Genomic DNA, 15,299 nt, shown 5'->3' with positions numbered 1-15,299 from the left:
CGTTTCCACTGTTTCCCCATCTATTTCCCATGAAGTGATGGGACCAGATGCCATGATCTTAGTTTTCTGAATGTTGAGCTTTAAGCCAACTTTTTCACTCTCCTCTTTCACTTTCATCAAGAGGCTTTTTAGTTCCTCTTCGCTTTCTGCCATAAGGGTGGTGTCATCTACATATCTGAGGTTATTGATATTTCTCCCGGCAAACTTGATTCCAGCTTGTGCTTCTTCCAGCCCAGTGTTTCTCATGATGTACTCTGCAAAGAAGTTAAATAAGCAGGGTGACAATATACAGCCTTGATGTATTCCTTTTCTTATTTGGAACCAGTCTGTTGTTCCATGTCCATTCTAACTGTTGCTTCCTTTCTCAAAAGGCAGGTCAGGTGGTCTGGTATTGCCATTTCTTGAAGAATTTTCCACAGTTTATTGTGATCCATACAGTCAAAGGCTTTGGCATAGTCAATAAAGCAGAAATAGATGTTTTTCTGGAACTCTCTTGTTTTTTCGATGATCCAGTGGATGTTGGCAATTTGATCTCTGGTTCCTCTGCCTTTTCTAAAACCAGCTTGAACATCAGGAAGTTCACGGTTCACGTATTCCTGAAGCCTGGCTTGGAGAATTATGAGCGTTACTTTACTAGTGTGTGAGATGAGTGCAATTGTGCGGTAGTTTGAGCATTCTTTGGCATTGCCTTTCTTTGGGATTGGAATGAAAACTGACCTTTTCCAGTCCTGTGGCCACTGCTGAGTTTTCCAAATTTGCTGGCATATTGAGTGCAGCACTTTCACAATGTCATCTTTCAGGATTTGAAATAGCTCAACTGGAATTCCATCACCTCCACTAGCTTTGTTTGTAGGGATGCTTTCTAAGACCCACTTGACTTCACCTCCAGGATGTCTGGCTCTAGATGAGTGATCACGCCATCATGATTTTCATTTATGTTTTGCCAATTTTTGCTTTTTCTCCAAAGACAGTGTACCGGTGCACACTCAACAGCGCTATATCAACATTTCGCGGTTTCACATGACCAGCAACTCTTGGTGTTTTCAGGCTTTTAAAATTTTTGACCGTCTGGGACGTGTGCAATCCATCATTTAAAGTATTTGCATATAATTTCACTGTATGGAAGAGCCATCACTTGTTCAAATCAAAATTCTGGTGTTGGGCATGTAGATAGTTTCCAATTTTTCTGTTTTATAATCAAAGCAGTGGTTGTCCAATTACTTCCTCAAGACAAATTCCAAGCGTGAAAATGCCAGACTAAATGTTCCACACATTGGAATTTTAGATCCATATTGCCCACCTGTCACATAGAAAGATTTTACAATTTTAAATTCTTATCTACAGTATTTGCATACCTTTACTCCAAAATGCATTTCAAAAGCAGCTTTTTAAAAAAATCTAAGTTTTGTATATACTTAATATTTTCATTTTTTTTTTTTTTTTTTTTTAATTGAAGTATAATTGCTCAGAATTTGATTTTAAAGGCCAAATGACACAAGGCTCTCAGAAAAACAAAACTCAGAAATGCTTTTTCCCATCCCACTTCCCAGAAACAACCATTTTAAATCCTTAGCAGTTTCATCTCTTTGCTTCTATAACTCATAGTATGCTTGTACTGCTGTTTCTTCGTTTTGTTTTAAACTGTAGCAGACAGGCTAGATACCCACTCTGATATCAATTTTTCCTAAACCTTCAGAGATAGCTTAGAATTCCTGAGCCTTTCCAGGGTTCTGAAGCATTAAAATGTCCTTGTCCCCACTTGGCTGCTGTTACTTGCTCTCCCATTTTGTCAATAAGAACATATCTTTTCTTTTTATTCCTTTACTATCATTTAGTGGGGTTTTGTGGACAGAGTAGAGATAAATGGATATATTTAATCTGCCATATTGAACCTGAAATCCGAAGATACTGTAGATTTTATTATCATTATTATTTGGCCACGCTATAGGGTTTTGGGAGACCTTAGTTCCCTGTTCAGGGATTGAGCCTCTGCCCCTGCAGTGGAGTTCCAACCACTGGACAGTCAGGGAATTCACGTTTCTTTTAGAAAATTTTTAAAAACTTTGAAAACAATCAGAGTAGTATCTATGTTAGAAAGGCCTCTCTGAAAATCATTTAACTCTTGGGACATGGATGGACGTTAAGAAACATGGAATCAGCTGAGCGCCCCCTACTGGAATATCTTGCCCAAAGAAGTCTGACTTTCCCTGGGGCCTCTTTGTTCAGGGCCCAGTGCTTCACAATCATGGCGGTCCACTAAAGGAGTTGGGGAGATTCTAAAAATCTTATGCCCAGGACTCCACCCTGGGCCAATTAAAATTTTCTCTCTGTGTGTGGGGATTGGGCATCAGCATTTTTAAAGCTCTTGAGTGGTTCTGGAGTGCAGAGTCACTGTTCTTGGCTAAATGGATATATTTAATCTTTATAAAAATGGCCACATCACTGGACAGTTTTCCTCTGTCATGGCTTGTTCCTGCAGAGTATAAAATTGATGTCTAGTCCTGGTCAGAGAAAATTTTAATTGGCCCAGGGTGGAGTCTAGGATTTTTAGAATCTCCCAACTCCTTTGGTGGACCACCACGAATGTGAAGCACTGGGCCCTGAACAAAGAGGCCCCAGGGAAAGTCAGACTCATTTGGGCAAGATATTCCAGTAGGGGGCGCTCTGATTCCATGTTTCAAGGTCCATCCGTGTCCCATTTTATACTTTTCAGAGAGGCCATTCTAGCATAGATACTACTCAGTGATTTCAAAGTTTTAAAAATTTTTCAAAAGTAATTTTTGCATTGCTGGAGTGCAGTAGTTGGGACTCCACTGCAGGGGCAGAGGCTCAATCCCTGAATGGGGAACTAAGGTCTCCCAAACCCGTAAAGTCACCAAAATAATAATTATTATGATAATAAAATCTACAGTATCTTCAGATTTCAGGTTGAATATGGCAGATTAAATATATCCATTTATCTCTACCTCTGTCCACAAAACCCTCCAAAAATGACAGAGAACAGGGAATTCAAAAGAAAGATAGTCTTTCTTATTGACAAAACAGGAGAACAGGTAGTCATTACTCAGCATGGTTATCAGAAAAGAACAAGATGGGTGCTTCAGAACCTGGAAAGGCTCAGGAATCCTAAACTATCTGTGAAGGTTGAGGAAAAATTGATATCCCCTGGGCATCTAATTTATGTCCAGAGTACATTAAAACCAAACTGGAGAAAGAGTCATATAAGATACATGAGTTATAGAAATATAGATGAAACTGCAAAATGCAGATTAAACGGTTTTTCTGGGAAGTGGGAACTGGGATGGAAAAAGAAGTCCTGGGTTTTGCCAAAGAGAGCCCTGAAAAATTGGCCTTTAAAATTAAATTCTGAAAGAAATTATCCTTCAATTAAAAAATAAATTTTAAAAAAACAAATGAAAATTTTAAAATATACAAAACAGATTTTTTAAGAAAAAAAGATGCTTTTGAAACACGTTTGTGAGTAAAGGTAATGAAAATACACTAGATAAGAATGTAAAATTGGACAGCCAGTGCTCTGAGCTACCAAAAGCAGAGGATAAGCCTTCCACATGCACTTCATTTGCTTACATGGCCTACAGTTTTTCTAAGAGGAATGTACAATTTATATCCCAGCCAAAGAGATTTAAAAAAAAAAAAAAAAAAAAAAAAGAATGTAAAATTGAAAATCTTTCTATGTTGACAGGTGGGCAATATGGATAAAAATTTCAGTGTGTGGAACATTTAGTCTGGCATTTTCACTCTTGGAATTTGTTCTGAGGAAGTAATTGGACAACCACTGCTTTGAGTATAAAACAGAAAAAAATGGAAACTACCACCTGACACAAAGAATTTTGATTTGAACAAGTGATGGCTCCTCCATACAGTGAAATTACATGCAAATACTTTAAATGATGGATTGCACACCTCCCAAACGATCAAAAATCCTAAAAGCCTGAAAACACCAGGAGTTGCTGGGCATGTGAAACCTCCAAGAATGTTGATATAGCGATGACGGGGAAACCTCACACTGTCTTTGGAGAAAAAGCAAAATTGGCATCACATAAATGAAAAGTTAAATATACACTCTGATCAATCAAAACCATAGGGAGTCTAAAATGACTCCCTTGAACTATGCAGTGCATGGAATTCTCCAGGCCAGAATACTGGATTGCCTAGCTGTTCACTTCTCAAGGGATCTTTGCAGACCCAGGAATGCTGGCCTTGTCTATCTGCATGGAAGGTGGAAAATCTCCTGGAAAACCCATTCAGGATTATGAGAACCTTACTGACCAAAGACCAATCAATCTTACTGAACAATCAAAAGACTTATTTGCCCCCTGAGAAATCTGTATGCAAAATCAAGAAGCAACAGTTAGAACTGGACATTGAAAATGCCAGGCTGGTTCTAAAGCGCTAAAGGAGAACATCAAGGCTGTATATTGTCACCCAAGAGTTATTTAACTTATACACGGAAACATCATGCAAAATGCCATGCTGGATGAAACACAAGCTGGAATCAACATTGCCCAGTGAAACACCAAATAAAACTCTAAATGCAGATGACACCACCCTTACGCAAATGAAAGTGAAAAAGAACCCCAGAGCCTCTTGATGAATGTCAAAGATGAGAGTGAAAATCTTGACTTAAAACTCAAAATTCAGAAAACCCTGATCATGGCATTTCCCCTCACTGCATGGCAAATAGATGTGGAAACAATGGAAACAGTGACAGGCTTTAATTTCTTGTGCTCCAAAATCACAGAGGACGTTCACTATAGCCATGAAAGGAAAAGACGCTGCTACTTGGGGAAAAAAAGCTCAGACATGCCAAGGCACTATGTTAAAAGCAGAGATATTACTTTAGCCCTCAAGGGACCTCTGTCAAAGATACTTTTTCCAGCAGTCATACTGCAGTGGATGTGAGAGTTGGTTCTCCAGGAGAAGCTGCCGGGAAAAATTGATGCTTTTGGACTGTGGTCTTGGAGAAGACTCTTGAGAGTCCCTTGGCCTGCAGGGAATCTTATGCCCATCCTAAAAAAAACCAATTTCTGAATATTCATCGGAAGAACTGATGTTGCCACTGAAACTTGTCAATACATTTGCCACCTGCCACAAAGAACTGACTTCCTAGAACAGACCCTGATGGTGGGGCAGGACTCAAACTCACATCCAGGAAGGAGACGATGCCAAAATGAAAAGATTATTCAGCACGGTGGATTTCTCCTCCATGAGTTGACGTGATCTTTCTGAGAATGGGTGAAAGCAGGGAAAACCTGAACTGCTGTGCCCGTGGGAATCTTACTGAAAAAGGTACTAGAAAAACCTCTGAGAAACCCCAGAGTTATGGGAGTCTTCCTGACCAAAGCCTAACCTCATGACTCAAATGATCAACACACAGAAAACCCTTAACTGTATAGGAACCCCAGAAAAACTGCCTGCCTCCAAACTTTTTCTTTTCAAGGTCTGTTTTTGAACACAAGAATGTTGGTCTTGAAAAAGACCTCAAAAAATTTAGGTTTGACTTGGCCTTTTTCTTCCCGTTGGGCCTACCAACCAAATCTTAAGTACAAGACAAAAGACTCAGTGGGACCACAAGAAGAATGACTAAGAATCCCATACTGGGCCTGTGCCATATTCATGAGGGAACACTCACTCCTAACACAGTGAGGCTGAGGAGCATCAAGGGTCAGTCCCCGTCAAGACTTTGCAGCAGTTCTTTTCAGGTAAGTGGATGAAGGCTCATTCTTCGAAATGCTACATTTAAAAGAAATCTATGATAAATTGAAGTATTGAATTGAAACTATATTGCGTACAGTTCATTCTGGTTATGCAAATGAACACTGAGTCCCCACCGCTGAGATTCATGCCTTTCCCGCCCCAGTTCCCATGAAGCCATCTTCCAGTCCCTTGTTCTCTGGCCCCTGACTCCATGTTTTCTCCTCCTCGAGGCTCTGAGTCTGATTTCTTTTGAATAAAGGATTCATCACCAGGCCAAATCTCAGAATAGTTTTATGGAGCAGTTTTTTTTTACCACTTGCTCGGCCTTCTCAGTCCGGGTGGGAAAACCTTCAATCCGTCCTGTGAATGTATCTGTCATGACTAATAGGTATTTATACCCTTTAGAAACTGGCATCTGGGTGAAGTCCATCTTCCAGTCCTCTCCTGGGTAGGTCCCATGCTGTTGGATGGGCTGGGCCAGCTGGGGTCTTCAAGCTCCTTGGGGGTTGTTCAATTGGCAGGTAGGACAAGAGGAGACTACTTGCCTTATAGTCATTTGAAGGCCTGTTCCTCTGAAGGACCTTTCTAGTAATCTTTGGAGGGCCTTCTCCTCTAAATGAGTGGTGGCGTGTAAGGAATTAACCAACTTCCACTAGAGGTTCCCAGAGAGAAAAAAGGAGTCCCTCCTATTGGAACCACCCCATATGATCTTGAAAGCCCTCACTCTTAGCTTTAAGAGTCTTACCTTCAGTACATGAAGGAGTTTCTAGCAAATTAGCCTGTGGAACTAGGGTGGAAGCCCCTATTAGGTCACTCTTCTGTAATGCTGCTCTCTTAGCTGTCTGATCGGCTGCTTGGTTCCCTCGTGCCACTTCCGTGCTCTGTTTTTGGTGTCCTTTACAGTGGGAGACTGAAACTTCAGTGGGCAGATGGACTGCCTCCAAGAAACTAAGGATTTGATCACCATACTTGACTGGGGACCCTCGGGTGGTCAAGTGGCCTCTTTCTTTCCAAATAGCAAGCAGCATGTGCATGTAGCACCAGAAAGGCATACTTGGAGTCAGTGTAAATGGCTGCTCTTTTTACTTTTCCCAGCTCTAAAGCTCAAGTCAGAGCTATGAGCTCAGCCAACTGGGCTGAAGTATCTGGTGGCAAAGGTTTAGCCTCTGTGGTCTCAAAATTGGAGACTACTGCATAACCAGCTCTTCTTTTTCCATCTAAGATAAAGTTGCTTCCATCAGTGTACCAGATTTCCTCAGGATTCATCAGAGGATCTTCTGACAATCCGTCTCGGGGTTTTGTCCAATGGTCCAAAGTTTCTAGGCAAGAGTGAATGGGGAGAGAGCCCTCGGGGTAGGCAGGAGAGTAGCTGGGTTAAGAACCTCACAAGGGAATATAGTCAGACCTGGATTTTCCATCAGCACTACTTGATATCTGACGATCCTTTGATCAGACATCCATAAATGGCCTCTCTCATTCAGGAGTTGTTTCGCTTGGTGACTGACAAAATTAGTTTGCCCCCAAGAGAGTTTTAAAGCATCTTCTATCAGGACTGCAATAGCTGCAAGATTTCAAAGGTAGGGAGGCCAACCTCGGGTGGTTGGGTCTAGCCTCTTGGATAAGTAAGCTACTGGCTGGGACTCGGGTCCCAACCTTTGAGTTAAGACTCCAAAGGCTATTCCTTCCTTTTTGTGGACATATAGTTGAAATGCTTTTTCCAGGTCTGGCAATCTCAAGGTGGGTGCTTGAGTTAAGGCTTGTTTTCCTGTAGCCTTTGCCTCCTTTGGAGGAGTTCCCCTTGTCAATAGGATTAAATCAACCTGTCCCTTTAAGCTTTCATATAAGGCCTGGGAGATTAGACCATAGCTGGGTATCCAGATTCTACAATTCCTGGTTAGCCCCAGGAAAGCTCACAATTGTTTTCAAGCCATGAGGGAAGGCAACTGCAGGATTCCTTGTACTCGGTTGGAGGACAGCCTCCTAGACCCGTGTGTCATCTGAACTCCAGGGTAAGTGACCTTTGTCTTAACCATCTGTGCCTTAGCACGGAAGACTTTATATCCCCTCTCTACCAAAAAGCTTAGAACCTTAATCACATGTTGTTGGACATTTTCCTCATCTGGGGAGCAGACTAGTAGGTCATATACATATTGCAATATTTTCCCATTTGGTCTCAGGTCCAGATGTAGGAGATCCTGGTGAAGAGCCTGTCAAAACAGGTGGGGGCTATTTCTGAACCCCTGAGATAATACTGTTCAAGTCATTTCAGCTGTAGCGGCTGAAAAGTTTCCAAGTTTATCACAAGGGTGGCTCCCAGCTTAATGAGTAAATATCTCTTCCCAACAAGGGAGTAGGACACTCAGGGACCACCAGAAACTGGTGGGAAAATGTTTGTCCAACCCAGAAACGAATAATTGCTCAGGCAAATCTTGTTTTAATTGTTTTTTCTGTAGCACCCAAAATGGTACAGGTTTAGGAGGAGAAGGCTCCAGAGTAGGAGGTCAGGACAGAATAGGTAGTCCCGTGTCAACCAAGAAATTCTCAGACCTACCTGCCACATCCATTTGAACCCTTGGCTCCATCCCCGTGATGGTTATCTGTGACCGGTGGGCTGGCTGGAGTGGGCTGCTTCAGTCTTGTTGAACCATCATAAAGGAAGGCTTGGCACTTGACCTTGAGGCTCTTGGGTCCTGAGGACAGAGTGCTACCCAGTGTCCCAATTGATGGCATTTGTAGCAAGCCACTTTAGGAGACTTGCCAAAGTTTGGACACTCCTTGGCCCAATGTCCCGTCTGTCTACAGATTAGGCATTTGCCTCATGCCTTGTCCTTCAAGGACTCGGGGTTTGCCATAGGGCTTCCCTAGAGGGCGGCCAGCATCTGGGCGTGCCTTATCTCTTTCCTTCTCTCTCTTTCTGGGGCCTTGGACTCCCTCTCCTATTCTCTGTGATAAAAGGTATTGGTAGCTATCTGGACCGTCATATCTAAAGAGGCAGCAGGGTCCTGCTGCTATAGCTGTTGTATATTTGTCCTTATGTCTGATGCATACTGGGACAGGAATTTGTCCTTTAAAATCACCTGTCCCTCGTAAGAGTCTAAGTCCAGATTGGTAAACTTTGGGAGGGCCTCTTTTAGACTTTCCAGAAGGGCAATGGGGTTCTTGTTGGACTCCTGAGTTATTGTTGAGACTGGGCACAGTCCCACAACTAATAGGCTTCCTTCTATTTCCATGGGTGGACTTACTTAGGGGTGAGTCTTTCTGAAGCTTATCCTACCCAGTACTGTTGCAACCTGAGAGCTGGGCTTCCCTGGGTCAGGGTGCAGATCCTCAGGCAGGTCAAGGCACGTCAACCTCCTGGGACCCCTGGACTGGCAGATCTCCGAGCAGGCTGAGGCGTGACAACCTCCAGGGGACCAGATCCCTAGGCAGGTTGAGGCAGGTCAACCTTCTGGGATCCCCAGATTGAAGTTGGGTGACCCCAAGGTCTCCAGTGTGACTAGTGCTGGGTAGGATTAAGGGGCTGTAATCTTAACTCATTGCCGGTTTGTCCACCCAGGATGGGAAGATACCATGATGTAAAGCAGTCCAAGCCTGTGCCTTTGAGACCGGGAACCTGGCAAAATAGCTCCAAGCCTAATCCTCTTAAGGTGATATAAGTCACTGATTCCTTCCTCTAGTCCTCCATAAGAACAGTTTAAAGTGTCTCCAAAGGTAAACATTTCATTGTCATAGACCCATTCTAGGTAATAACAGAAGTAATGACAAAGGAGTGGGTTAACTGGTCCTGTTAGGGGTTAAGAGTGCTTTAATAACAGGCTGGGTGGAGCTGGATGTTCCCTGCAGAGGGGGCAGGGTCGTGGTTGTAGGAGTTAGTAAGTGGCTTAAGGGCAAAATGATAAGAGGCAAGAGACCAGCTGTCCCATAAAAGTGGAGTGGAGATTTGATCTGGGGGTATGTTCGCAGCTTTAGGAGAAGGGTGGTAAGGGTTTGGGCACAAATGGCCTGTGGGGCTAACCTCCAAAGTGGCAAACGTGTCCCTGGAAGCCCAATTGCCCTTGAAGGGATGCCACTAACAGACTTCTAGCAGGCATTTGTGTGCCTGTCACCTGCCCTACCAGGTTCACTGAGAGGTGCTGTTGCCACATATGTTGTAGGAAACATGGAAGATGAAGGCCTGAATCTCTAGAGGGATTGGATGTTATACAGTATTTGCTTCCCAAGGGCCAGCTATTTTCTGGTTTGTCCCACCAGAAGATTGTAGACGCAACATTGTGGGCCCAGATGGGGCTCATGAAAAGAGCATGAAACAGGAGGGACGGGGGCAGGGCACAACTTTTGAAAGAATGACATAGCCCAAGGACATAACATAAACCAATTAAAATCAAAAGGGTCCAAAATGGCAGTCAAGTTTACTTCAACTAAACCTTGATCCTCAATCTGTAAGCTATGACACACCCAGAGGCGCCATGACAGTTCCAGGGCACTAGCAAAAGACCAAGGACTGGGTGGTTTCCCAATTGTTGGAATGATCCTCCCACTCATTAGCATATGAAATTACCCAGCCCATAAAAACTAACCACCCTACATTTCATGGCTGCCTCACTCGCCCTCTGTGATGGCCCACACTCTGTGGAGTGTGCTTCTCTCTGAATGGATCTGAACAAATCCATTTCTTACATATCGCTTTGTCTCTCACTGAATTCTTTCTGCAATGAGATATCAAGAACCTGAGCTTCACTGGGTCCTGAAACCAGGCACCATGGATTCTGGCTGGGTTAGAGTCCTTCCCACAGGGTTCGAGTCCCAATCTTAGGTAAACGGTTTCAAGCACAATTTTGGAATTGTGGAAATGGAAAAATGATGACCTGCCCAATACTTTGTAAACAATGGCATAGATGGAGAGAGGAGCTGAAGGACGGGAGGAAAAAGCAATGGGAAGAACGTGCCGAAAAACCCCCTTAATAACCTGTCAGAAAAACTGCTAAGTGCCTGACCTGTGCCCACAATTTTCATTGGCCTGATCCTTGGCACAAAGGAGATTAAGGACAGAAGAACTCTCACCCGCTTAGGCAACAGCTACTAGGCCACAGCAGTTAGTGGAGCCTTCAGGACACACTGAAGAGTAGCTCCTGCCAGAGTCCCTCAGTTGCACCCACTGCTGCTTGCCTGTTCACAGGGGGTTTGATGAAACAAGAAACAAGAAATCGTAAAGGAATTAAGATTTTTTTAGTCATATGTCCTTCTAGCCATAGGGGCGAGGACTTCCTACCTTAACCGGAGGTCTTCTGGAATCTGAGACTGAGCCGCGTGAGCTTCCTGCCGAGCTGGTTTTGCTGTCCTGCTTTCCAGCATGCTAGGCTTCTTGTTACTTCCACTGTGCTGTGTTTCCTTCACGTTCAGCTTCCAGAGCATGAGCTTTCTCTGGGTTGGGCTTCTGTGCTTGGTCTTCACCTCACTGGAGCCTAGCTGAGGTTGTTTCAGCCAGGTTACTTCCGGGTCACGGCAACCAGTTATGTCCGGTTAGTGTTAGTCGCTCAGTCGTGACTCTTTGCGACCCCATGAACTGCAGTCCACCAGGTCCTCTGTCCATGAGATTTTCCAGGCAAGGATACTGGAGTGGGTTGCTGTTTCCTTCTCCAGGGGATCTTCCCAACCCAGGGATCGAACCCGAGTCTCCTGCACTGCAGGCAGATTCTTTACCGACTGAGCTACAAGGGAAGTTATGTCAGGAGAGTGTGTAATTTCCTCTGTTTTGTCTTGCCGCAGCAAAGACTTGAAAAGGTGGAGCAGTGTTTTTTGTTTGTTTGTTTTGTTTTATAGTGATGGGATTAATTTCCAAGTTGTCTTTGGTCAATCGTTCTGACTCAGGGTCCTTCCTAGTGGCACACACATTGCTCAGCCAAGATGGATGCCAGCGAGGAGGATTCTGGGAGGTGGAAGGACACGTGGCATCTCCTTTTGCCCTTTCCTGAATTCTTCCAGTTGGTGGCAGCTTGTTAGTTCCCTGTTCCTTACCAGGACCTCCTGTCTAAAATAACTCACACAAATGGTTACTGTGGTGCTTGGCCAGGGTGGGCAGTTTCAGTGTACTTCCCCTAACAAAAGGATTTCATAATAAGCAAAGATAAAGAGTTCCCTGGTGGTCTAGTGGTTAAGATTTGGTGTTGTCACCGCCATGGTCCAGGGTTCAATCCCTGGTCGAGGTCTGGCCAACAACAACAAAAAAGGAAAGAATAAATAAGCATAGCAGAAATACAAGACAAAGAATCCAGGAAGCCAAAATGAGTTTTTAAAAGAGTTGATCAAAGAAAACAAGAAGGTACAAATAATAGCAGGAATGAGATATAGGATATAACCAAAGATATAAAAGTGTGGCTAGCCAGGCTGCTTCCCTCTCCAGTATCATTTCTCTCCATCCTCCCTACTAACAGTGTTTGCATTAGAAGGGGCAGCAATGTGATGTTATAGGTCAAAACGTCATTAGAAGTAGTATTAGAAGATACAGTTGAGACTGTCTTCTAGAAAACAGAGCAAAACAAGAGGTAGAAAAAATGGGAGAGAAAGGACAAAAATTAGGGGCTCATTCCAGAATGTACCATATCTAGCTACAAGAAGTCCAGAAAGAGAACACAAAATGAAAAGGAGAAAATTAAGAAAGAACTAAGGAAACTTTTCCAGCACACATACACACACGCACGTGTGCACACACATAGGCCTTTCCCCATCACCATCTTCCAGATATAGTTGTTTTTTGTTAACCTAATCTCTTTTTTTACGTTATTCATGTGAATATTATTCACAAGCTAGCCATCAAGTGACCTATGAATACACTACTTTTCTTTTAAAAAAAAAAAATTATTTATTTGGCTGCATCTGGTCTTAGTTGTGCATCTGGCACATGGGATCCTTTGCTGAGGTGGCTCTTGGGCTCAGTTACTCCACGGCATGCGGGATCCTAGTTCTCTGACAAGGAATCGAACATGCGTCATCTACATTGCAAGGCAGATTCTAGGTGGACTCGGAAAGTCCCCCTACGTTACTTTTCTTCAACTTTTCTTTTGGTTTCTGACTTAACAATTGTCTTAATTATTATTTGCTTGATGTTCTATACACCTATTACTCACTCTTTTCCAGAGCCTCTGCTAGAAATGTTAGTCTACTTTCAATATATTCCAATACCACAGGTAATTTAGTCATTTCAATTACTTCAGGAAGCATCCCTCCAGAAATCTTACACCTTTCTTTACTCCAATCTGGACCATTTATTCTCTTGAGCAGGGATCTTCCTTCCTTTTCCTCTGCTGGGTTCCTGTTGTTATCAACTTAAAACTGTCAATCAGCCTTGAGCAGAGCGTACTTCCATTTGTATTCCCTTTCCTGATCCATGGCGGGTGTGTGCTTGCTAAGTTGCTTCAGTTGTGTCTGACTCTTTATGACCCTATGGACTATAGCCCGCCAGGCTCCTCTGGCTATGGGATTCTCCAGGCATGAATACTGGAGTGGGTTGCCATGCCCTCCTTCAGGGGGTCTTCCCAACCCAGGGATCGAATCCTCACCTCCTGTGTCTCCTGCATTCTTTACCACTGAGCCACCAGGGAAACCCATCAATGAACATAGGGGTGCATATCTCTTTTCAAATTAGTGTTTTTGTATTCTTCATATAAATAGCCGGAAGTGGAGTAGCTGGATCATATTGTAGTTCTGTTCTTAATTTTAGGAAGAGTCTCCATGCTGTTTTCTATAGTGGCTGCACAAATTTACGGTACCACAAGGTATGGGAGTTCCTTTTTCTCCACAGTCTCAACAACACTAGTTATTTTTTGCCTTTTTGATAATAACCATTCTAACAGGCATGAGGTAATATCTCATTGTAGTTTTGATTTGTATTTCCTTAATAAAAATTAGTGATGCCGAGTATATTTTCATGTGTGTGTTGGCCTAGAGGGGAATCCCTGGTAGCTCAAATGGTTAAGAATCTGCCTGTAATATGGGAGACCCTGGTTCGATCCCTGGGTCGGGAAGACCCCCTGGAGGAGGAAATGGCAACCCACTCCAGTATTCTTGCCTGGAGAATCCCATGAACAGAGGAGCCTAGTGGGCTACAGTCCATGGAGTCGCAAAGAGTCAGACACGACTGATGCTGGCCTAGAAGGGTTATTTACTTGCCTTCCCAGCGTCTGGATGGAGGACAGGGACAAGAGGCAAACGGCGCCATCTGCTGTCCTGGAAGAAGAAACCAGCCGCGCTACGTTTCCACTTGCAGACACTTTGCCAGCTCAGCTCCAGAGGAAGCTGGGAAATATGGTCTTACTCTTGATGTCCGTGTGTCCAACTGGTACTTTGAGGTTATTCCTACTACTAAGGAAGAAGGAAGAATTGATCTCAAAATGGGCAGGTAGAAGTCTCTACCATGATCTAAAACTGAAAATCATAAGAGAGCTTAAAAAAAAAAAAAATCCCAAGCCTATTAGTCCAAACTATCATTGCAAGTAAAACAGATTGTTTAGAGATGAGAACGGTGGCTTCCACGTAGTGGGAATTGAGAGATGGGGATATATGGAGAGGGAACGTGGGATCATAGTTCCCTGACTAGGGATTGAACCTGGGTCCTGTCAGTGAACGCTCAAAGTTCTAACCACTGACTGCCAGGGAATTCCTGGAAACCATTGATTATTTTTAACCTTTTTTTTTTTTTTTTCTTGGAAAGAAAAGTAGAACACACAAACAAATGTGTAGCTTAATAAAATATTTTCAAGCAAACACCCTGGTAACCACAGTGCAGATCAAGAAATAGAGCTTTGCCAGCCCCCTCATCCCCATCCCCTGTGAGGATCCTGGCTGAGTCACCGCCCTCTCCCTCCCCAGGAGACTTCTATGGTCGTCAGGTTTCTTTGTGGTTCACCCGTCGTTTAGTCTTGTCCACTTTTTTATGTGTCCTGTAAGTCGGTTTTATCTGCAGTTTCCCCTCCATCTCTTTCTTTTCTTTACAATTTATCTATAGAGGAATCCTAGCCCTTTAACTCCGCTGCTCTCTGCAGCCTGCCTGTCTCTGATTGCAAAATCAAAGTGCAGTTCCAGGAGTAACTCACCCCGCCCCTTGGTATTTCCAGCCAACTGGCAGTTGGATGCCCAGGCTTGATCCCACTCACTTTTGATCACGTTGACTCAAACTTACCCGGTGGCTGTTTTGGGTCACCCACCCAGTGGACCTTGAGACCTGTTGATATTCAGTTCCCTGTTCACCCATTCACGAGGGATGCAAAATCACTGTATTACTACATAGTTAAAAATGGTCAATTTTATGTTATGTATATTTTACCATTAAAAAAAAAAAAGTTGAAAAAAATGCATGTTTGTCCTACCACTGGTGTATCTAGAAAAAACTGGAAGGCTGTCCAATACAGTGTTAATAATGGCTCTGTCTTGGTAGTAAGATTGTAGGTGGTCATTTTTTACTCTATATTAATCTTTTTTTTAGATTCTTTGCCATATAGGCCATTACAGAGTATTGAATAGAATTCCCTGTGCTATACAGTAGGTCCTTATTAGTTATCTATCTTATATATAGTAGTGTTGGGCTT

Source organism: Bos mutus, chromosome X, assembly GCF_027580195.1.
Source record: "Bos mutus isolate GX-2022 chromosome X, NWIPB_WYAK_1.1, whole genome shotgun sequence".
In the NCBI taxonomy this organism is placed as follows: Eukaryota; Metazoa; Chordata; class Mammalia; order Artiodactyla; family Bovidae; genus Bos; species Bos mutus.
Note: the sequence above shows the minus strand (reverse complement) of the source record.